Source organism: Dipteris shenzhenensis, chromosome 27, assembly GCF_047967505.1.
Source record: "Dipteris shenzhenensis isolate YYH24624 ecotype China chromosome 27, Dip_SZ_1.0, whole genome shotgun sequence".
Taxonomy (NCBI): domain Eukaryota; kingdom Viridiplantae; phylum Streptophyta; class Polypodiopsida; order Gleicheniales; family Dipteridaceae; genus Dipteris; species Dipteris shenzhenensis.
In genome coordinates, this window is record NC_141622.1 from 27,709,908 (window position 1) to 27,735,421 (window position 25,514).

Consider the following 25,514-nt stretch of genomic DNA (forward strand, 5'->3'; position numbering starts at 1 on the left):
AAAGTAAAAATTAAAGTAGAGAGGTTAAAAATTGGAAGCATTAATTATAAAGGAAATCCACAAGGGGTACTCTTCATTAATACAAGGGGGTAATCCTTACCCATGGCCAATCACCAACAAACTTAAAGCCCATGTTTAAAGAACATGAGAAATAAGGGTGTTAGTATGTGAAGGAAACCCATGGCAATTCCATGGCCTAAACAAGGCACCTCCATGCACTAAACAAGGATCAATAACAAGGGTCGATGATCTACTATTAATCACATAAGATGAGTTACTAATCAATTATTTACATGCGTTTAGGGCGGCAAAACAGTAAGTTTTAGGAGGGGTTTGGTAGTGTCATACTTTACATTTGAAAGCGATTTTAGCCAATTCACCACGAAGAACTTTAAAAATGAACCATCAAAAGAACAATTAATACAGATATTCAAGTATATGGGGGGTATTTCACACCCATGAATGCACAACAAGGATCATCAAGACTAAGACTTTTGAAACTTGAGAGAAAATGAACCAAATAGAAAGGTTTAAACAAGTCAAAAGGTTTAATAAAGGCAAATAAAAAGCATTAAAATGAAATATTAAACCAAACAAGTTAAAGACCAAGAGAGAAGATGACTTAAGCACACTAAATTAAGGAAACAAAACAACAACAAATTTCTCTACTAAGCAAGTAAGAAAAAATGCATGCTAGAAATTTACGGATCCTGTTAAAAGTTAAATAGAAAATCTAAGAGAAAGACCAACATAACATTATATATAGGGGTATTTAATTAATGTAGATAAACAAAAGGAAAAAGGAGATATATATATATATATATATATATATAGAGAGAGAGAGAGAGAAAGAGCTAACATAAAATTAAAGATTTTAATCACAAATTATATACAAAAATTATTGACGATGAAGAGCAAAAATTAAGGTGTTAGCTAACTAACAAAAGAAACAAAGAATGTACACACATAATAAGGAAACTAGATGCCAATCATAATAAGGGGGGGCATTTATATAAGTATAGCATTTCTCAAAGCCATATATATACTATTATATATATACAAGGAATAAGCTAAAGAGAAAAAGGCCATAACTATGGAGCCAAGTGCTGAGCACCTAAAGAGCCTACAGGAGAATCAACTGTATGGGCCGCCAAGCAATAAACCAAAGAAATCACATAGAAACTGGGGTAGAGGTTGCTGCATTAGGGGCACAAGCACTTTCAAGAGGTGGCAGGAAAACAAGAACTCCATAGAGCAACAGCGATGGCGCAACTCAACGAAGCTGGTGCTGTTCAAAAAACCCTGAAGTGGGACAGAAGACTATAAACTAGCCACAATCCACATAGAGGCAGTGGAAGAGGTTTCAATGCTGTTGGAAAAAAGGTAGTCATCATAGGCGACTATAAGAAGAGGTGGAAGGAAAAGAAGAAGAGGAAAAAGCTGATCCACGAAGCCAAAACAAGTCACAAGGTACAAGAAACAAAGGTAGGGAGTTGAAAAAAAAGCAAGAACGTGCACCCAGGCATGCAAAGAGAACAAGATGGGAATTTTTGTGAACCAGTCAACTCTAGAAGGAGTGCAAGACCATGTTTAATACCAAGAGGAACAGAGACGCCAGTCCAAATCAACTTGTCTTCCAACCAGGCTGCAATCAATCTAGAAGATGTCGCAAAATCAAAGGGAATTAAGAGAACTCTAAGTAGAGGATTTAAGAGATCGCAACAAGCAAGGCAAGCTAAAACACATGTTGATCATTGAGCGCTGTGGGAGATCATGAATAAGAAAGAGAAAATGAGCGACAGTTTAAACTAAAAAATGATCGTGGAAGTTTTTGTGAGAGCTAAAAGACACAAAAAGGCTTGGAGGAGTTGAGTAGAGCAACACGTGAAGAAATGACCTGCTTATGCACATCCACCATCACCAACATTACGAAGAGACAACGAGCCAAAAAGAGACACATACGTACAAAAGGAAAGAGTTAAAGAGCCAACCGAGAAGAAGAGGACCGAAGGAAAAAAGTAAGGGCGTAGGGTGGTACGCCAACCACCTAAAAGCTTGAATACGCCAAAGAGCAAGGGATGAAGGCAAGGAGCAGCCTATGGAATGAAGGTCAGGAGCAACCCATAAAGGCAACCGTGATGTGCAGATAACCGTGAAGAAAGCCAGCGAGCGGAGCAAGTTCTTAAGAGGGCACAAGAGATGAAGAAGGACTTTTCAGGTGTCATTTAAGAAGAGGAACCGCAAACGAAGATGGAGAAAAAAATTGCCAGCTCATAACACTTCAAGGGTGGGTAGTGATGAAAGCAAGGAAGGGTAGTGGCGGTGACAATTTTAGAAAGGAAGGTAATTAGGGACAAAGACAAAAGGGGTAAGGTGGTTGACTACCACTTAAGTAGTTAATAATCAAAAAGGGGGGTTTGGTGGGGGGGGTTTGGCTCCGAGTATTAAGAGATCATAGAGGACATAAGTCAAGTAGGTACAAAAGGTAGGATAATAATTTAGAAAGGGGGTACATTAGGTACATAATTGGATGTAAATAAGACAAGGGGTTACAATAGGTAGGAGACTTAGTAAGAAAAGGGGAAAGAATTGTAAGAAAATTAGTTAGAAATAGTCAAGGGCCGGCAAAAAGAGGATAAGAGCAGGGGGGAAATAAAGTACCTAATTACTAAATAAATTTAAACAATTCTTAGAAACGAAAAAGGAACTTTTTTTAAAAAAAGGAGGGAACTTTTAGGTGTGTTGTCACTGTTGGGGGGGGGGGGGCGGCTAATTAAGAGTTCTGAGAGAGGAGTGTGTGTGTGTGTGTGTGTGTGTGTGTGTACGTGCGTGCATGTGTGTGTGTGTGTGTGTGTGTGTGTGTGTGTGTGTGTGTGTGTGTATGTGTGTCTGTGTCTGTGTCTGTGTGTCTGTGTGTGAATGTGACAAATTATAAAGCACAATTAATGTGTTTTTTTTTTTGGTGGCCCACCCCTAACACAGAGGTAAGACCACATGGTGGGGGGTAAGCCCACCATGTGGAACTTACTCCCCACAGAAGAATAAATGTCAAAAATATGGATACTATGATAACTGTAAAAAGTAATATAAAGCACACTGCCATCAATAAATGCATAAACCAGTTTCTGGAGCCAATTTTTCTACACATAAAAAGTCATTATTATAGTATTCATAGGAAAGGGATACAAAATAAGTCAACTGATAAACATTTGACCATGTTTAAAATTATCCTATGATTATGAATTAATTGTATGGTACTAGCCCGCCGACCAAAGGCTAGTTGGGAGTTCAGTGTGTGTGTTTAGATTTAATAATCCCATCAATAAATGAACCATACAATTAATTCAATCATTTGGATGATTCATAAAAAGACGTAAATGAGAAATGGATTAAAAAACATTAAGAAAACTAAATTAAAATAACTTTTGTCAACATTGTAATCCAAAAAATTGGTAAAGAAAACAAGAGTACTGGCCATAAAGTTTTCCATTATATTGAAATTGCAAATTTAAGAAAAGAATCAGTAAAACAATGTCGAATCCATCAGGTAGTCCACTTACTTGCCACCATCCAAACCAAACAATTGTTAGAACAATGAAGTTGAATTTGGGTAGACAGGTAATGCCTATATCCCCTAGCTTGTTATCGCTTTACCAAAGAACATGAAGACACCTTTCGAAATTCTAAGATGAAAAGGAGCTTTTAAAGGAATGTAAGAAAATAGTGGAGGCTATCATTTTAAAGAATTTCGAGAAAGTGAAAAAACCTAAGGGCGGTAATCCACATCCCTAAGTGGTAAATTAAGGGCCGAATGAATTGGAAGAAAGTTAGGGACATAAATCACTCCTAGAAACGTTAAATTAAGGAAAAAGTAAAAATTAAAGTAGAGGTTAAAAATTGGAAGCATTAATTACAAAGAAAATCCACAAGGGGTACTCTTCATTAATATTAGGGGGTAATCCTTACCCATGGCCAATCACCAACAAACTTAAAATCCATGTTTAAAGAACATAAGAAATAATGGTGTTAGTACGTGAAGGAAACCCATGGCGATTCCATGGCCTAAACAAGGCACCTCCATGCACTAAACAAGGATCAATAACAAGGGTCGATAATCCATACTATTAACCACATAAGATGAACTGCTAATCAATATTTGCATGCGTTTTGGGGGGCAAAATAGTAAGTTTTAGGGGGGGTTTGGTAGTGTCGTACTTTAGGTTTGAAAGCAATTTTAGCCAATTCACCATGGAGAACTTCAAAAGTGAACCATCAAAAGAACAATTAATACAAGTATTTAAGTATATGGGGGGTATTCCACACCCATGAATGCACAATAAGGATCATCAAGGGTAAGACTTTTGAAACTTGAGGGAAAATAAACCAAATCACTTAAGTATTTCTATTAGTACTTGATAAGGCATTTTCTAGATGGAAAAAAGGGGGAGAATATCTAAAATGGAAAATTGATTAAAAAGGTTTAAACAAGTCAAAAGGTTTAATAAAGGCAAATAAAAAGAATTAAAATGAAATATTAAACCAAACAAGTTAAAGACCAAGAGAGAAGATGACTTAAGCACACTAAATTAAGGAAACAACAACAAATTTCTCTACTAAGCAAGTAAGAAAAACGCATGCTAGAAAATTATGGCTCATGTTTAAAGTTTAAGAGAAAATCTAAGAGAAAGACCAATAGAACATTATATATAGGGGTATTTAATTAATGTAGATAAACAACAAGGAAAAAGGAGATAGAGAGAGAGAGAGAGAGAGAGAGAGAGAGAGAGAGAGAGAGAGAGAGAGAGAGAGAGAGAGAGAGAAAGAGCTAACATTAAATTAAAGATTTTAATCACAAATTACATACAAGAATTAATGACAATGAAGAGCAAAAATTAAGGTGTTAGCTCACAACTAAGAAAAGAAACAAAGAATGTACACACGTAATAAGGGAACTAGACGCCAAGCATAATGAGGGGGGGAATTTATATAAATATACCATTTCTCAAAGCCATATATATACTATTATATATGTACAAGGAACAAAGCTGGATCTGCAAACTTTCCGAGCAAAAACCTACGAGCATAAAAGTCTGAGCGATAATTTTTAACACCAACCATGCTTGTATATTTCTCAAAGGAATATACAGTTCTTTCTTAATTTCTCATTTATGGAACCATATACTTACTTATTTTTCATTATAACCCTCATTTTAGAGAACATTATCTATATATGAACAAATAGTAAACACTTTAGAAACTCCTATAAATACCTCCCTACCATACTCTCTTTTTGAGGATTATGGTAATTAAATCAATTTAAAAGAGTTTCCCTAATCTTTAGCAATCCCATATTTGAAGCTCTCATATAACAATGTATACCACATTCCTTGGATGAGTAGGACAATGAGATTGGAAACCTCATACTTGAGGCTATTATAATCAATCATAAGTTAATCTCTAATACATTATCAAATGTGGGAAGGCAAGGAACGGATTTTCAAAATATTCCCAAGTCTCCAAACCTAAGTACTTTTAAGAAAATGTGGTCTCTACTGAACTCCTTCCTACCATAACATGAATTAGGGAAAAGTTGTAACTCTCATATACATCTTAAAATTTTTTCTTTTTCTCTTTTATAACTATAAAAAGTATAATTTTAAGCCTACCATTGCATAGATCATGAAGTTTTGAACATTTTTCCTTTTTACGGCTCCTCAATCTGAGATAAGGAGCAAAAGTTATGACCCCTTCTGCGTAGGCTCTCCAAGGGTATTCCACTCGCGGAATAGGGTTGGGGCAAGCTCTTCAAACCATATTCCTCTAGAAAAATACACTTAAGAGGGTCTATTAAAAAAGTATTATATTATTTTCTTAGGTCATCTTAAGGAACTGTAAAGAGGATATTTGCTCAAAATTTCATGATCCAACCAATGGTGAAAGGAAAAGAAAGGATTTTTTTAAGTGATAAAATAAGTCACCACTTGGACATTATATATGTATAATATATAAAGGTATATTCATATCTATATCTATTTATCATTATTTCATATTTACTTACATATTCCTTGAAATAATTTGGATTTTTTTGCTTCCCAAAAATGACTTGAGCCTATATATTTTGACCCCTCCTACCTTTTGTCCGCTCGTCGCTCGGGGGGTTTTGCTCAAAAAATGGAAACCCCCGGAACAAGCTGAATATGGAGCCAAGGATTGAGCACCTACAAAGCCTAAAGGAGAATGAACTGTATGGGCCGCCAAGCAATAAACCAAAGAAATCACATAGAAATTGGGGTAGAGGCTGCTGCAAAGGGGGTGCAAGCACTATCAAGAGGTGGCAGGAAAATAAGAACTCCATAGAGCAACAGCGATGGCGCAACTTAGCGAAGCTAGTGCTACTCAAGAAACCCCAAAGCAAGATAGGAGACTATAAACTAGCCACAATCCGCACAGAGGCAGTGAAAGAGGTTTCAATTATGTTGATAAAAAGGTAGTCATCGTAGGCCATTGTAAGAAGAGGCGGAAGGAAAAGAAGAAGAGGTAAAGCCCGACCACGAAGCCAAAACAAGTCACAAGGTACAAGAAACAAAGGTAGGGAGTTGAAAAACGAACGAGAACACGCACCCGAATTTTTTGTGAACCAATAGACTCATGAAGGAGTGCAAGACCATGTTTGATACCAAGAGGAACAGAGACGCCAGTCCGAATCGACATGTCTACCAACCAAGCTTCAATAAATCTAGAAGACTTCACGATCAAAAGGAATGAAGAGAACTCTAAGTAGAGGATTTAAGAGATCATAACAAACAAGGCGATCTAAAGCACGCGTTGATCATTGAGCACTGTGGGAGATCATGAAAAAGAAAGAGAAAATGAGCGACAGTTTAAACTAAAAAATAATCGTGGAAGTTTTTGTGAGAGCTAAAAGACACAAAAAGGCTTGGAGGAGTTGAATAGAGCAACACGTGAAGAGGTGGCCTGCTTATGCACATCCACCATCACCAACATTGCGAAGAGACGACGAGCCAAAAAGAGACAGATATGTACAAAAGGAAAGAGTTGAAGAGCCAACCAAGAAGAAGAGGACCGGAGGAAAAAAGTAAGGGCGTAGGGTGCTACACCAACCACCTGAGAGCTTGAAGGTGCCAAAGAGCAAGAGATGAAAGCGAGGAGCAACCTATGGAATGAAGGTAAGGAGCCCCCCATGAAGGCAACCGTGACATGTAGATAACCGTGAAGAAAGCCAACGAGGGGAGCAAGTTCTTGAGAGGGCAATAGAGACGAAGAAGGAGTTTGCAGGCGTCATTTAAGAAGAGGAACCGCAAACGGAGTTGGAGGGGAAAATGGCCAACTCATAACACTTCAAGGGTGGGTAGTGATGAAAACAAGGACGGGTGGTGGCAATGGCAGTTTAGAAAGGAAGGGTAATTAGGGACAAAGCCAAAAGGGGTAAGGTGGTAGACTACCACTTAGGTAGTTAATAATAAAAAAGGGGGTTCAGTGGGGGGTTTTGGCTCCGGGTATTAAGAGATCATAGAGGACATAAGTCAAGGGGGTATAAAAGGTAGGATAATAAGTTAGAAAAGGGGTACATTAGGTACATATATGGACATAAATAAGACAAGGGGTTTCATTAGGTAGGAGACTTAGTAAGAAAAGGGGAAAGAATTGTAAGAAAATTAGTTAGAAATGGTTAGGGGTCAGCAAAAGGAGGATAACAGCGGGGGGAAATAAAGTACCTAATTACTACACAAATTTAAACAATTCTTAGAAAGCAAAAAGGAACATTTTTTTTAAAAAGGAGGGAACTTTTAGGTGTGTTGTCATTGTTGGGGGTGGGAGGGGGGTGGGGGGGGTTTAATTAAGAGTTCTAAGAGAGGGGTGTGTGTGTGTGTGTGTGTTTGTATGTGTGAATTTGACAAATTATAAAGCACAATTAATGTGTTTGTGTGTGTGTGTGTGTGTGTGTGTGTGTTTGTCCTATCAAACATCTATCCTACTATACTACTCGACCAGTTTTCAATGTCAAAGTAAACCAATTGCAAACATCTACTATTGCCCTTTTCAAACACCCAGTGAGAGTAGTACATCAATAACCAACCTCTCAATACCACATAAGTGAGAATAATCCATATCATACCATTCCTCTTAACAAGGTGTCAAGGTGAGAGTCAATTATTATACTCACATTTATGTCAGTACATTGTAGAAAGTACAATGGTATTGATGACTAGTTCCCAATAGAGAGTTCAATCTTAGTTGGCAGTACTTGGAAATGTGCTTACCATATAGCCCTTGAAGTTCCTTACAAAAAGGGATGGGAAGGCCCTTTACATCTGGTCCTTGGAATAATGACCCGCAATGTTTCTTAAGAAAGTACCTTCCATGTTTCATCAAAATCAAAATGTTTGGGTTGAAAAGGATAACAACTGTGGCCGAGCTGTGAAGCCTGCAATCCCATAGTGCATTGTATTCATGTTTTAACATGCTGTGCTTGTGGATGGATGCAGGTGAGTCTAGCCACTTACCTCGACTTTTTAATAAAAGGGAAGAACACCGAGATGATACATGTGGGTGGATCAGACCAATTTACAATGGTCCTTGGTTTAGGAGCACCTACCACTAGAGAACCCGTTGGGACTCCCCAATGGCATTTTGACAAATTTTGAGGCCCATTGGGAAGCCCTTAAAAACAAGACTTATTTAGATACTAGGCTGTTCATTGTAACCTAGTTACCATACAAGCAAGACTGATTTAGTGGATGATTTCAAGTAATCTATACCTTGGACTGACTGGGAGAACTAAAGAAAAGACAATGTCTAAATTCTCCTTTTTTAGACATGGATGGTATATATATAAGTATGTATGGAATTCTAACTTTACAAAATATATGTTGATGACGTATGCCCAATGGAAATATATGTGGGCAATACCCTTAGATATGGGATACTTTACTCTAATTGATATAGTGCAGGATGGAATGCAATAACATCATGGGAGTGTAGATGCATGCAAGGTAAAGGGCATTTTTTACATGAAAACCAAGGATGTGTAGTAGGGAAGAAATAGAATTTACTTTTTTGATAGGTAACACACACCATAACAAGTTCATTGGGATGACATAGAGCCTTACTTGATGGGTTTGTTACTGTCTCTCCTAGGCACCCACTTGGTTTGCGGACCTCTCCAAACTTGGGTATGAGGATCCACTACCAACCCCTTCATAAGCATGCTAAGTAGTCATGACCATGTTCTCCCAATTTAAGGGTCCATGAAGCCATAGTTGGCTTGGATTCACAAGAATTGAAAGGACACCCAGATTCAGGTAGACTAATAATAATGCAATTGTCCTTTAATGATTAGTGCAAGGTCTTAGTTCTTAGCAAGGGTAAGGAGGATGAGGCAATAACCCTCATTAGGCAACTCCATGAATCCCTTGACTAGATCATCCATGAGGACAAAAAAGCTCTTTTGGACTTTGTGGAATCATCCTTGATCACTATGAGGAACTTATTTTTGATCTTCAGTCTAAACCCCCTTGCCAACCTAGCATCAGCAAAAAACATGGGATTAAAATGTTTCATCCCCCCACAAAATCTGCTCTCCCCTCCCCAGCATAGTTTCTGTAATATGGAGGGACTTTCTTAGGATGACCAAGACAAGATCTTCTTAGATTTAATGGTGACCCCAGTGACAAATACCAGGAAGAAATCATGCCCCACATATACGAATCTCTTCTTCCCATCTAGAGTTTTGGAAGCAGAACTTATGGCACATGATAACAAAGTCTCATATGACATGAATCTCATGGCCCCATTCCACATTGACACATGGTTATTCCTCACTGATCTTTTACAGTCTACTAAGAATATAAAATTGGAGGCAAAGCAAGTAGCTCAGAATTTTGACATCCCAATTGTATATAGCCATGCGCTAGCCAGCTTCTTCCCCATGGCGATGTTTGCATCAGGAAGATGTCCATCCCCAGTAGGGGTATTGGCAGATGCAAGAGCAAGATCAATGAATCAGAAAAGAGGTCCCCGAAGTATGTCAATGATATTTTCAATGTCGGGAGACCATATATTAAATGCAGATGCAATGAGGAAAGAATGGACTGCAAGGCCCAACCACTCTAATTTGACCATGCCATATGGTTCATTGTCAACAATCTAGTTACCTTCTTCTTGGGTAGACCTATAAAAGCAGCCTTCAACTCATTCCTACTATTTATGAAGACCCTAGACATGGTATTGTTTGGGAAAGCCTCCATTACCTTCATGTACATGAGAGAATTGATGCTTACGGTAGTACAAAACTTGGAAAAAAGCCCCTCTTTACCACTGCTTCCACAACCATCCCCCAGAATATGCTCATATGGGGAGAGAGTTATAAGAGGGCAAGATGGCAGCAGTCATAGAGTAGTAAGCTCTACAAAATGAGGCAAATTTCAGTCACGTGTTGGTGCAGGTTATGGGAGAGCCAAGATGTTACAACCAGCCCAGTCACGCACCCTTAAGCAAATTGAGTGGTAGAATAGTGCAGAGAGCTCAATCCATTTAGACACATGTGAATCTCAGGTAAGGCCCTCGAAGATTATGAGAGGTGGAAAGACAATGTCCTTTACGCAAGATGTCAATACGAAAATGCCAGTTAAGCACCTTTTGTATGACGACAAAGACTAATATGTTGCAGGTATGCAACTTCCCCTCAAAAAGCCTTGTCTACCTCCCTCATGTCCCGCTTACCTTAACCACTTACCAAACTAAAAGGAATAGAAAAGGATTTATATCTTTGAAGTTCAATAACCCCCTTCTTGATTACTTCTCCATAAAGAGATTACTTTTTGACTTTTGTTTGGGTCATAATTTACCACTAGCTAGTATGTGTAAGGGAAGCTTCTATTAGCTAGTCCTTCAAGGACAACTTGGGAGCAAAATTAATGAAACCATGGTTGGTCTTTAGAGATGAGGGGAACATATCCTATCATTGCCCCATGAATTGAACATGGCAGAATTTATTAACAAAACCTAGAACCATGCGGTAACGTTGGATACTACCATAATTGAGAATGAACAACTCCATAATGAAGTGCCGAAAGGCTTGAACCACATCCCAAGAGAGGGGATGCAAGTGGTGGATACACTTTATACCATAATGCAAGCCTAATATTAACTCTTAGGCTTAGTGGATAGATAGGAAGGGGACAGCCTCCTCAAATTAACAAAACCATTTGAAAATTTTGCAAGGGACTTCTTAAAACACTTGATGGAATCTAGGACCCCCCCTAGAGGGGAACCCTTAACCTTCTCTTACTCTAATGGGGTGTGAAAGGAAATGGACCAGATTACATCTATGGTCCTGGTCACCTCCATAGACTGCATTCACAACGGAAATTGGCAAGTGCTTTAAAAACATCCCTCTTCATGGGGAGACGGGCCTAATTCGAGTAATGGAGCAAGTGACCTCACTTGCCTTCTCTTGTTTTGAAAAAGGATTCATTGTCCCCCAAAGACAAGGGAGAGAAAAATGGCAATGGGTGAGACCACGACATACCCCCTCCATCAAAACAAGAATTGATTGAAATAAATACCTGGCTTCTTTGCAATATGCACCTCTGTCTAGGAGGGGTGACCTACAAGCAAGTATCCGGGATCCCCATGGGATTTGCATGCTCCCCCCTCTGGTGCAACCTTTACTTATTTTGGTTCGAATACAACTTCACTATAAGGCTGTGGCACCTTAAATAGGGGCAAGCATTAAAGAACTTTAGGCACTCAACAAGGTACATGGATGATATTCTCCTAATTAATGTACCAAACCCAAGATAATTCTTGGACCCATCTACAAAAAGGGAACCCAACAACCCATATTGGATTTACCCCTTGGATTTCCTAGAGATTAAGGAAATAACCAAGACATTCCCTTGAGGCACACCTAGAACCCTAAGGAATGAAGGTGTCCTTTCTATATATGGCCATCATGATAGGGCACATGACAATTACTAGAAGATTTGATAAACTCGAGGAACTTGATGACAAAATATGCCAATACATCCGACGGGATGGGAGCACACCAAAATCCTTTTTGAAGAGGGTTATCCTTTCCCAGATAATGCCTATACTTTACACAGAGACTTTACACAGAGAGTGGGAATTTTGGAGCCTTTATATAGATTGAGAAACTAATGGAGAAATTTGAAAGGAGCGGATTCGAAAAAAGTAGGAGCCAAGGGTTGATACTCGAATTCCTCAAGGGAGACTTCCCCGGTAGCTCCTTAAACATACGAACAATAATTCGATGGATGAGTAAGGAACCTCCACCTTCTATACCTTATAATATGTACTGAAAATAAAAACCTTATGCAGAGCAACGGTCCATGAGGATGGGTGGACAACTGCCCACGCATAGACTAAGTGGTGAGGAGCGCTATAGGAATGAGGCTTGGTGGGACACACACACACACACACACACACACACTTGCCCCTTAAAATGGAGAGGAATAAATCCCAACCCAGATCCCATAGAGGAAAAACACCCCCATAGAGAAAAAATGCTAATATGCACACCCACGATTGATGGGGGTATTAGGCTAAGGATTAGGGGCATATACAAACCCCTTGGATAACCCATTCGATTAGTAGGAATGGCGTGAGTCGACCCCCGAGATCCAGCAGTCACATAGAGGGGGTCAAGATGAGCACAATAATCTTCCAAGGACTAAGGAAGACTAGGGAATTTTTGTCCAAAAATGAGGCACACAAATAGACCTTCACATCAAACCTTGCACCCCCCTAGACCCCTACCCAATGAATTGTGAATGGTAAGGCCCCTAAGTGGGTGGGATTTCATAGAGCCTCTGAGAGATACAAAGTACCTGACCCCCTTAGGCACTTGGCAATTCAATTTCCGGCCCTCCCACCTTGAGCATGGACCACAACGGCCACCTGAGGCAAAGGGAACCCAAGGCACTTTGAGCCCAGTGCCAAAGGGAAGTGGTGAATGATGAGGCCTTTGCTCTAACATTCAGGACTTCGAGGCACCCCCAATGCCAGGAAGAAGTAGAGAGACCTGGTGTGATGGCTCATTGCAGATGCTGCACCTAAGTAGAGACCTAAGTAGAGAAGGACCCTCGATAGAAACACCTCCAACACGGACTTAGAAGACAGGAGGCAACCAGGTGAGTTGAAAGAACATGGATATCTTCCCTTCTGCCTTGTAGCAAGGTGCAATGCCATTCTTTTTCCCTTTGCTTCCTTCCTATGGCAAGGCTTAGTCGTTGAGACGATCCTGGAACCCAGGCCTATAGTGATATGCGCTTGCACCACTGCCACTAGCTTGAGAAACACCTACGGGTCACTCGAGGCTCCATAAGGTAGACCCTTTGCTAACATGAAGCCCCGATCCTATGATAACCCTATATGTGCTATCGCACAACGGAGAGGAATGGGATGGGAGCTACAGGTTGAATGCTCAATGGAGCATAGGGAAGCCCTCGATGAGTGCATGAAACTTGGTATAGACTACAGAGAGGGATGCGCTGAGCACTTGTTGAGGGAAGCTGAGGGCACAAACAAGCTCGAGGAAGCAGTGAATGCTGACGCATATAGGAGGACCCTCTCGGAGCTCCATGCCTAAGAGGCTCATCAACTTCGTAATGCAAAGCCCGGTGTTCCCCTTTAACTTGTTAATACAGCAAACATCGCAGTAATAGACTAGAATGCAGTGTTTGCTTGGGCTTTGTGTTCACCGATTAGATTTGTTAAATGCATGGAGCATAATGCTTTGCTAGCAGGGCAAGGCTCTGCAACCTCTCTTTGCAGATGCTACACAAAGTCGTGCTCTAGCTCACGGAAAATGGAAATACACAAACATATCATACTAGGATGGGTCGTGGAGATAAGATTGATGGATTGCATCCCTCACTCTATTTTAGGAGATTAAATATTTGGGAGGCCACTCTAAAGCAACTAAAGGACCTCTGTAAGTGGTTGATACATACCGCTCTAAACTTTCTTGCATGTAGATTGCGTGTGCATGCGGTAGAACTTTCATGCTTATAAATAAAAAATGCTCAGCTAGTTGCTTGGCTTTACTACTTTACTGTGCAGAATGGCAACAAGCAAGAGTCGGCATGGCACCGTAGGTACTGCACCCCAAGGCATGTTAACCGTCGACTTACGTTTGGCAAGACGGCACTCAGATACTCTTTGGCGGATAGATCCAAAGGCTCAAAAAATTGTAATAGAGCATTAGCCTAGTTGCATTAGCTATGCGTGACATTTACATTTGCAGCACATGATACATTACAAGTTTTGGTGATCTTAGGTTCAACATTGATTTTGCTGCACTTTTTCGGACTAAGAATAAGACCCATGATGGCATCATTCTCTGGCTACACCCTTCCAATTCTATAGAAATGTGCTTACCATATAGCCCTTGAAGTTCCTTACAAAAAGGGATGGGAAGGCCTTTACATTTAGTCCTTGGAATAATGACCCGCAATGTTTCTTTAGAAAGTATCTTCCATGTTTCATCATAATCAAAATGTTTGGGTTGACAAGGATAACAACTGCGGCCAGGCCGTGAAGCCTACAGTCCCATAGTGCATTGTATTCATGTTCTAGCATGTTGTGCTTGTGGATCGATGCAGGTGAGTCTAGCCACTTACCTCGACTTTTTGATAAAAGGGAAGCAACACTGAGATGATACATGCAGGCGGATCAGATCAATTTACAATGGTCCTCGGTTAAGGAGCACCTACAACTGCAGAACCCATTGGGAACCCCCCAACGGCATTTCGACACATTTTGAGGCCCATTGGGAAGCCCCTTAAAAACAATACTTATTTAGATACCAGGCTGTTCATTGTAACCTGGTTACCATACAAGCAAGACTAGATTAGTGGATGATTTTGAGTAATCTATACCTTGGACTGACTAGGGGTACAATAGAAAAGACAATGTCTAAATTCTACCTTTTTAGGCATGGATGGTATATATATATGTATGGAATTCTGACTTTAGAAAATATATGTTGATGATGTATACCCAATGGAAATATATGTGGGCAATACCCCTAGATGTGGGAGACTTTACTCTAATGAATATAGTGTAGGATGGAATGCAATAACAGCATGGGAATGAGGATGCATGCAATGTAAAGGGCATTTTTTACATGAAAACCAAGGATGTGTAGTAGGGAAGAGATAGAGTTTACTTTTTTGATAGTCACACACACACACACACACACACACACACACACACACACACACACACACACACACACACACACACACATGCATGCACGCACACATGCACATGCACATGCACATGCACATGCACATGCAGTTGCACACGCACATGCACACATGCATGCGCACGTGCGCACGCACACACGCATACACACACACACACACTCCTCTCTCAGAACTCTTAATTAACTGGTGTGGCACCATAGGTACTGCAGCCCAAGGCATGTTAACGGTCGACTTACGTTTGGTGGAACACAACTGAGATAACCTTTGGTGGCTAGATCCAAAGGCTCAGGAGCTCCTCTCTAGATTCAAAGTTCCTCTATGTGATATTTGCACCTGCTTGCGAGGTATTGCCTACATGAAACTTCACACGGGTACACAAGGTCTGTGTGAGCTATGGTTATAGGAAATACTCGGCGATGGTTTATGTAGGGTCGTTCCATAGGACGGAACTACCAAGCAAGGTTGTAAGTTCAGGACCTTCATTAGTATTGTACTACATACTACAGGGACGATAAAATTGCTGCGCATACTTGGAAAGCATTCGTTACGTTTGCATGAAGCATGAGGATACACATATGGAGCAGCCCTTGACTCCATAGGTAGCCTTGGCAAAAATAATGCTGGAGTCTGCATATGTGGAGGTTGTGAAATTGTCTCATGACTGTTCCTTGGTCGCTTTTCCTTGTAAGAGACTTCATTTCATGACATGCAACTAAAAATACCTTGTATCATACTCTGATGTACCATTTCTAAAGTCTAGAAGTAAGATAGAAAGTAGATAATCTAAAGTGTGAGGCTAATAGTCTGCAAATATGGCCTAGATTCTCACACTCACCTCTTATATGAGGATACGAAGCTCTCCAATGATTTTTTCAATATAGGAACACATAGATGCTATGAGATAGGCATGAGAATATCAAAAAGCCATTGCGATTACTAGAAAAGCAGGTGTCAAACTACAAAAGTCATTAGTCCCCACCCAAAAACTGGAGTGCTCTTCACGAGATTGCCAACCAATGTTGTTGAATGGTCATCTCACTCGACTTACTCGCACTTTTATGAGTTACGAACTAGGGATATGTCTGCTTAATGAAAACCTATGGGGAAAATGCCTAGGTGTATTTATCTTTGGCTGGTTGAATAAAGTAAAGAGAAGACTGACTGCAATATCTTTGAAAAGAAGATTGTAATAGACCATTACCCTCGTTGCATTAGCTGTGGGTGACATTTACATTTGTAGCACGTGATATATTATAGGTTTGGTGATCTTAGATTCAACATTGATTTTGCTGCACTTTTTCGGACTAAGAATAAGACCCATGGTGGCATCATTCTCTGGCTACACCCTTCCAATTCTATAGAAATGTGCTTACCATATAGCCCTCAAAGTTCCTTACAAAAAGGGATGGGAAGGCCCTTTACATCTGGTCCTTGGAATAATGACCCGCAATGTTTCTTAAAAAAGTATCTTCCATGTTTCATCATAGTCAAAATGTTTGGGTGGACAAGGATAACAATTGTGGCCGGCGGGCTGTGAAGCTTGTAGTCCCACAGTGCATTGTATTTATGTTCTAGCATGTTGTGCTTGTGGATGGATGCAGGTGAGTCTAGCCACTTACCTCGACTTTTTGATAAAAGGGAAGAACACTAAGATGATACATGCAGGCGGATCAGATCAATTTACAATGGTCCTCGGTTAAGGAGCAATTACCATTGCAGAACCCATTGGGAACCCCTCAATGGCATTTCGACACATTTTGAGGCCCATTGGTAAGCCCCTTAAAAAAAGTACTTATTTAGATACCAAGCTGTTCATTGTAACATGGTTATCATACAAGCAATACTAATTTAGTGGATGATTTCGAGTAATCTATACCTTGGAGTGACTAGGGGAACTATAGAAAAGACAATGTCTGAATTCTACTTTTTTAGACATGGATGGTATATATATAAGTATCTATGGAATTCTAACTTTACAAAATATATGTTGATGATGTATACCCAATAGAAATATATGTGGGCAATACCCCTAGATGTGGGAGACTTTACTCTAATGAATATTGTATGCAATAACAACATGGGAATGAGGATGCATGCAATGTAAAGGGAATTTTTTACATAAAAACCAAGGATGTGTAGTAGGGAAGAAATAGATTTCACTTTTGTCATAGGTAACATGCACACACACACGCACACGCACACGCACACGCACACGCACACGCACACGCACACGCGCACGCGCACGCACACGCACATGCACACGCACACGCGCACGCGCACACGCACACACGCATGCGCACGCGCATGCGCACACGCACACGCACACGCACACGCACACGCACACGCACACGCAGATGCACACGCACATGCACACATGCATGCACACGTGCACGTGCATGTGCACGCACACGCACGTGCACGTGCATGTGCACGCACACGCACATGCACATGCACATGCACAGGCACAGGCACACGCACAGGCACATGCACATGCACACACACATGCACACACACACGCACATGCACATGCACATGCATGCACACATTGCAATTACTCGAAAGGCCGGGCCGTGAAGCCTGTGGTCCCACAGTGCATTGTATTCATGTCCTAGCATGTTGTGCTTGTGGATGGATGCAGGTGAGTCTAGCCACTTACCTCGACTTTTTGATAAAATGGAAGAACACTGAGATGATACATGCGGGCGGATCAGACCAATTTTCAATGGCCCTCAGTTCAGGAGCACCTACCATTGCAGAACCCGTTGGGAGCCCCCCAATGGCATTTTGACACATTTTGAGGCCCATTGGGAAGCCTCTTAAAAACAATACTTATTTAGATACCAGGCTGTTCATTGTAACCTCGTTACCATACAAGCAAGACTAATTTAGTGGATGATTTCGAGTAGTATATACCTTGGGCTGACTAGGGGAACTATAGAAAAGGCAATGTCTAAATTCTGCTTTTTTAGACATGGATGGTATATATATAAGTATGTATGGAATTCTAACTTTACAAAATATATGTTGATGATGTATACCCAATGGAAATATATGCGGGAAATACCCCTAGATGTGGGAGACTTTACTCTAATGAATATAGTGCAGGATGGAATGCAATAAGAGCATGGGAATGAGAATGCATGCAATGTAAAGGGCATTTTTTACATGAAAACCAAGGATGTGTAGTAGGGAAGAAATAGAATTTAATCTTCTGATAGGTAACACACACACATGCACACACACATGCTCACGCACATGCAAACGCACACGCACACGTGCATGTGCACGTTCATGCATGCACACATGCACGCACGCGCGCGCGCGCGCACACACACACACACACACACACACACACACACACACACACACAAACACACACACACACACTCCTCTCTCAGAACTCTTAATGAACCAACGTGGCGCCATAGATACTACAGCCCAAGGCATGTTAACCCAATGGAAATATATGTGGGCAATACCCTTAGATGTGGGAGACTTTACTCTAATGAATATAGTGCAGGATGGAATGCAATAATAGCAGGGGAATGAGGATGCATGCAATGTAAAGGGCATTTTTTACATTAAAACCAAGGATGTGTAGTAGAGAAGAAATAGAATTTACTTTTCTGATAGGTAACACACACACACACGCACACACACACACACACGGACATGCACACACACACGCGCACATGCACATGCACATGCACACACACACACACACACACACGGACATGCACACGCACACGCACATGCACATGCACACCACACGCACACGCACATGCACATGTGCACGCACACGTGCACGCTTGCACGCATGAACACACACACACACACTCCTCTCTCAAAATAATATTGGAGCCTGCGTATGTGGAGGTTGTGAAATGGACTCATGACTATTCCTTGGTTGCTTTTCCTTGTAAGAGACTTCATTTCATGACAGGCAACTAAAAATACCTTGTATCATACTCTGATTTACCGTTTCTGAAGTCTAGAAGTAAGATAGACAGTAGATAATATAAGTGTTAGGCTAATAGCTTGCAGATATGGCCCAGATTCTCACACTAACATCTTATATGAGGATACAAAGCTCTCCAATGATTTTATCAATATAGAAACACATAGATGCTATTAGATAGGCATGAGAATATCATAAAGCCATTGCGATTACTGTAAGAGCAGGTGTCAAACTACAAAGATCATTAGTCCCCATCTAAAAACTGGAGTGCTCTATGGGAGATTGCCAACCAATGTTGTTGAATGGTCCTCTCACTCGACTTACTCTCACTTTTATGAGTTACGAACTAGGGATATGTCTGCTTAATAAAAACCTATGGGAAAACGCCTAGGTGTATTTATCTTTGGCTGGTTGAATAAAGTAAAGAGAAGACTGACTGCAATATCTTTGAAAAGTGGATTGTAATAGACCATTTGCCTAGTTGCATTACCTATGGGTGACATTTACATTTGCAGCACGTGATATATTACAGGTTTGGTGATCTTAGATTCAACATTGATTTTGCTGCACTTTTTCGAATTAAGAATAAGACCCATGGTGGCATCGTTCTCTGGCTACACCCTTCCAATTCTATAGAAATGTGCTTACCATATAGCCCTTGAAGTTTCTTACAAAAAGGGATGGGAAGGGCCTTTACATTTGGTCCTTGGAATAATGACCCACAATGTTTCTTAAATAAGTATCTTCCATGTTTCATCATAGTCAAAATGTTTGGGTTGACAAGGATAACAATTGTGGCTGGGCCGTGAAGCCTATAGTCCCACAGTGCATTGTATTCATGTTCTAGCATGTTGTGCTTGTCGATGGATGCAGGTGAGTCTAGCCACTTACCTCGATTTTTTGATAAAAGGGAAGAACACTGAGATGATACATGCGGGCGGATCAGACCAATTTACAATGGTCCTCGGTTAAGGAGCACCTACCACTGCAGAACCCATTGGGAACCCCCCAATGGCATTTTGACACATTTTGAGGCCCATTGGGAAGCCCCTTAAAAATAGTACTTATTTAGATACCAGGATGTTCATTGTAACATTGTTATCATACAAGCAAGACTAATTTAGTGGATGATTTCGAGTAATCTATACCTTGGATTGACTAGGGGAACTATAGAAAAGACAATGTTTAAATCCTACTTTTTTAGACATGGATGGTATATATATAAGTATGTATGGAATTCTAACTTTACAAAATATATGTTGATGATGTATACCCAATGGAAATATAAGTGGGCAATACCACTAGATGTGGGAGACTTTACTCTAATGAATATAGTATGCAATAAGAGCATGGGAATGAGGATGCATGCAATGTAAAGGAAATTTTTAACATAAAAACCAAGGATGTGTAGTAGGGAAGAAAAAGATTTCCCTCTTTGATAGGTAACACACGCACGCACACACACATACACACACACGCACACGCACATGCACACACACACACACACACATGCACATGCACATGCACACGCACATGCACATGCACATGTGCACACACATGCACATGCACACACATATGCACACACACACATGCACATGTACACGCACACACACATGTGCACATGCACGCGCACGCGCGCACACACACACACACACTCTCCTCTCTCAAAACTTTTAATTAACCAGTGCGGCACCATAGGTACTGCAACCCAAGGCATGTTAATCATCGACTTACATTTGGCGAGACGGCAGTGAGATACTCTTTGGCGGCTAGATGGAGAGGCTTAGGAGCTCATCGCTAGATTCAAAGTTCCTCTACGTGATATTTGCACCTTCTTGTGAGATTTTGCCTACATGAAACTTCACACAGGTACACAAGGTCTGTGTGAGCTATGGTTATAGGAAATACCCTCCAATGGTTTATGTAGGGTGGTTGCATGAGCCAGAACTACCAGGCAAGGTCATAAGTTCAAGACCACCATGAGGGGCAAGGCCGCCACACAAGCCCATTTGATATATACATAGGCTAACCCTGTAAATTGATTATGAGCACCTTTCTTCGTCAATATTGTACTACATACTACAGGGATGACAAAATTACTACGCATACTTGGAAAGCATTCGTTATGTTTGCATGAAACACGAGGATACATATATGGAATAGCCCTTGACTCCATAGGCACCCTAGAACACTTATTTCATTAATTTTGGACTTATCAATGTACAAATTCATTTTTACATATACTTTTGGACTAGTTTTCAGATAAAATTTAAGAAAAACCCAATCTTCAAAGCACATATAAAAACATAAAAACAAGCATTTTTTTATATATTTTTTAAGGACATGAAACTAAAATTATAAAATTTAACGCAGCCTACATAAGTTACATGAAAAAATAAGATTTGGTTGTTGTAAACTCTCTTAATATTTAATGGTGTTAATAAACACCTTCAAAAGTTAAGCCTGAGATTTTGAAGACTACATAAGTTACATGAAAAAATAAGATTCGGTTGTTGTAAACTCTCTTAATATTTAATGGTGTTAATAAACACCTTCAAAAGTTAAGCCTGAGATTTTCAAGACTACAGCCATTCAATTTGATGAATTTTCTATTTTCAAGTCCTTAGCCTAAATTCAACCCATTCAAGAGCTGAGCTCATCTCTTCCTCATCGATGTAGTTAAAATTATAGAAGAGAAGTAAGGATTGATGAATTTTCTCTTGCATAACACTTTGTTTATTCCTAATGGCTTGCGCTTCCTCGGGGGAAAATCTTCCATAACGAGCCACACGCGAAGATATCTCACTTTGAAAGTCTATCAACTCTCTCCTATATGACTGCAATTTATCTATTTCAGTAGTAGCCATACTTATTTTTCTTTCCTCTTCCTTCTCTAAGCCCTTCTGACAAGCAAAGTCATCCTTCTCGTACTGGGTTAATGGAGCTGGATTTTGCTTTCTCTCCTCTCTCTTTCCTTGGTTCTCGGCAATCCATTCTTTGAGGCTGCTAATGGCTTGCTCGACAGAATCGATTACCTTAAAAAGATCCATAATAATGGCTGCAAGATGAAAGGAGTATGCTTGAGAAGAGGAGGTAAGGTTGCGGGCAAGATGGAAGGAGCAAGCTTGAGGAGAGGAGTAAGGTAAGAAGACTAAAGTGGAAGAAGTGTGGAGAGGAGTAAGGTAAGAAGAGTAAAGTGGAAGAAGTTTTTGCTGCGGGTGAGATATAGAAGACGAACGAGGTGAGGAAGGTAACGAGAGTGAGGAAAGATATAGAAGACGAACGAGGTGAGGAAGGTAACGAGAGTGAGGAAGGTAACTAGAGGAGGTAAGGCAAGATGAAAGGAGTATGCTTGAGAAGAGGAGGCAAGGCTGCGGGCAAGATGGAAGGAGCAAGCTTGAGGAGAGGAAGGAGCAAGCTTGAGGAGAGGAGTAAGGTAAGAAGAGCAAAGTGGAAGAAGTGTCTGCTGCGGGTGAGATATAGAAGATGAACGACTACTAGGGAATTTATAGAACTACAGATGCAAGACCGTAATGCGAGATGACTAGATGCAAGATCGTAATGCGAGACATTATAAAATAAAATGATGGGATGCAAGACCGTAATGGGAGACATTTGAGACATGTAAGATAGTGATAGTACATTGAAATCTATAAAATAAAATGATGGAACACAAGAATGATATAATTAATAGAATCTCATCATGAGATATTCTTTTAATATAATATAAGTTAGTAATTATTAGAATCTCATCATGAGATATTCTTTTAATATAATATAAGTTAGACTTGCTGTACATAATAAATGATAGATTTTGAGTACATTGAAATCTATAAAATAAAGTGATGGAACATAAGAATGATATAATTATTAGATTCTCATCATAAGATATTTATTGTACATAATAAATTAGACTTTCAAAAAAGTAAAACCTAATGTATTGTAATGAATAAATATCATAAAATATCCTAATGTATTGCAACATTTAACATAAGTTTTAAAAACACTATCATTAATCAATATTCCTTATCTATAGCCAATATTAAAAAATTTAAATGGCACATCCAGGGACCTCCCAATAGGCAAGGGAATGGAAAAGGCTCACATTAGAGGGGCATGATCTGAAACCCCGAAGCTGGCAAACAACTTCCCCCCCATAGGAGCCTTCACTTGAGTTATCAAGATGACCCGCCTTAAAGTGGCCCCCCTTTTTATGCCTAAGCGTGGAGGCTAATAAATCTTATGTACATTGTGCCTAAGGGGGAAGGGAAGGGAGAGGCGGGAAAATACAATTTGGGGACGAAACCCAAATTTTGTTGAAACGGCCCCCATTTCCCTCAAAGCTCAGCATCACTGCAACAACTACTTTCAAGCTTCCTTCCTTTATACTTGTATGATTGCATAGCCATAGCCATAGCTGCGAGCTTCCATCCTATTTCTTCATCCCCTTTGCAATTCCTTATTTCCAATTTGAAGCTCCGCTATGCTTCCCATTCGTGAAATTCTGCACTTTTCAACATCTCCTTTCTTCCATCACCCCCTCCTCTGTTGATTTGCTCTTCCATCTTTCTCTCATCTCAGATATTGTCTAGAGGTTTGCCGCTCTTCAATCCCCTGGATGCTTTACAAAACTCATCTATTGTCGCTTTGCTGATGCCAGACACTAGCACAGCCTCGTGGCACGGTGTTTTTGCTACTCAGTTTTTGCGCTTTCCTCTTTTTCTTTCGTAACTTATCGCATTTGGATTACTTGATTGCAGATGTATCGACCTTACGCAAACCCCAGCGTTGCAATACCTGATAACCCGAACTCAAGTCAATAGCAAAAACAATTGGCTTTGTGTGGAACTAATCTCCCTGGGGATATCAGCATCCTAGCTTCTGACGATCCAAAGCCTCGGCTTTGCTGGACACCAGAACTCCATGAACGCTTTGTTGATGCTGTAATCTAGCTTGGGGGAGCCGATAGTAAGTGATGCTTCTTCACACAGCCCTACTTTGAAGGAAGCTCTTTTTGTTTTGATACTTAATTGAATGCTGTGGGTTGTGTGGTTCTATTCTTTGAGTGATGATTATGCCGTTCATCCTACGCTTGATGATCGTCCATAGGAAATGTAAATGCTGATAAATCTGTTTCATTACGTACATATACGATTAGATAGGCAATGCAAATGCAGAGACACACGAAGCTCTGTTCTTTTTCCTATTGAAAATCTTAGGATTGCTCTAGATCATGACGGAAGGTGGAATTGTAACGGAACGCATATTGTATGACATTGTGCTGATATGCATGCAGTTTTCAAGCTCATAATTTGTATTTGTACACTATTGGAAGTTTTATCCAACAAGCACAAGTCGTTGCAAGAACACTTGCAAACTGCAATTCCGGTTGCGTTCCGTATGTGATCACTGGAACTTGGGGAGCTTGTGATGAAAGGGGAAAGATGAAGGTAGAATCTTTGGAACCTATAGAGCAATCGGTTTCACCAAGTAGAAAGAGCTCCTGGTAGGACGTTTGGCTTGGAAGTAAGTAGCTCTTTGCTCCTTTGTTTGTGCAGGCATTCTACCGACAAAGTTCTGTAGTGCAGCTTCAATCGTTGGTGAAGACATCACAGGAAAAGACCCTTGACTCAGACTGAACCATTGCTTGCTATTCTTCATCCTTTTCACACATTGGCACTTTGGGAGACAAGGATTGGAGATCGGTATGTTCTCCGTATACCCCTTCATTCTCGAGCTCTCTCTCTGGTGATGACTTTTGCATTCATCAAGGTCTGTCAAATTTGCGGTAACGATGTCTGGCTCACATTGCATGCTGAACTTTTCGTTGCCTGCAACAAATGCTCCTTGCCTGTTTGCCGGTCCTGTTACAGTATGGACGTAAAGAGGGGAATCAGAGTGTAAGACAAGATACAAATGGCTCAGAGGGTTGCTTCCCCCTTTTCACTCGCTAAATTTTTCTAACACTATAGATCTAGCTTTCAAAGTGGTGTTATGCGCACAGAGTTGAAATTTTCGAAACCTCTTCAAAGATAGAGTCTACTATGAAATGTTCGAAGGCTAATTAATCTTGTCTTCAAACTTCATGTAATGTCACTCCCTTCATAAGAGAGATTTTTTATGCTGAGATGATTTGGAAATTGAATTTGATCGTCACAAAGAGTACAGCAAGGGCATATGAGCTATGGACCCGCTACTGACGATGAAATGCATCACAGGATGCAAACAATAGCACCTATGGTTCCTCTTCTCACTAACGGGCCAACTGTAAGCAACACTCATCATCCAAGTTGAAAAGCTCT

General features: G+C 40.3%; 1 long non-coding RNA gene across 1 annotated transcript; it reads left to right on the plus strand.

The window, feature by feature from the left end:
* Window positions 1–1,263: 1,263 nt before the first annotated feature.
* LOC147884112 (uncharacterized) lies at window positions 1,264–25,308 on the plus strand. The gene is made up of 3 exons (XR_015543622.1): window positions 1,264–1,307; window positions 24,509–24,662; window positions 24,771–25,308. It is a non-coding gene; the product is annotated as an uncharacterized LOC147884112 (long non-coding RNA).
* The last annotated feature ends 206 nt before the right edge of the window (window positions 25,309–25,514 follow it).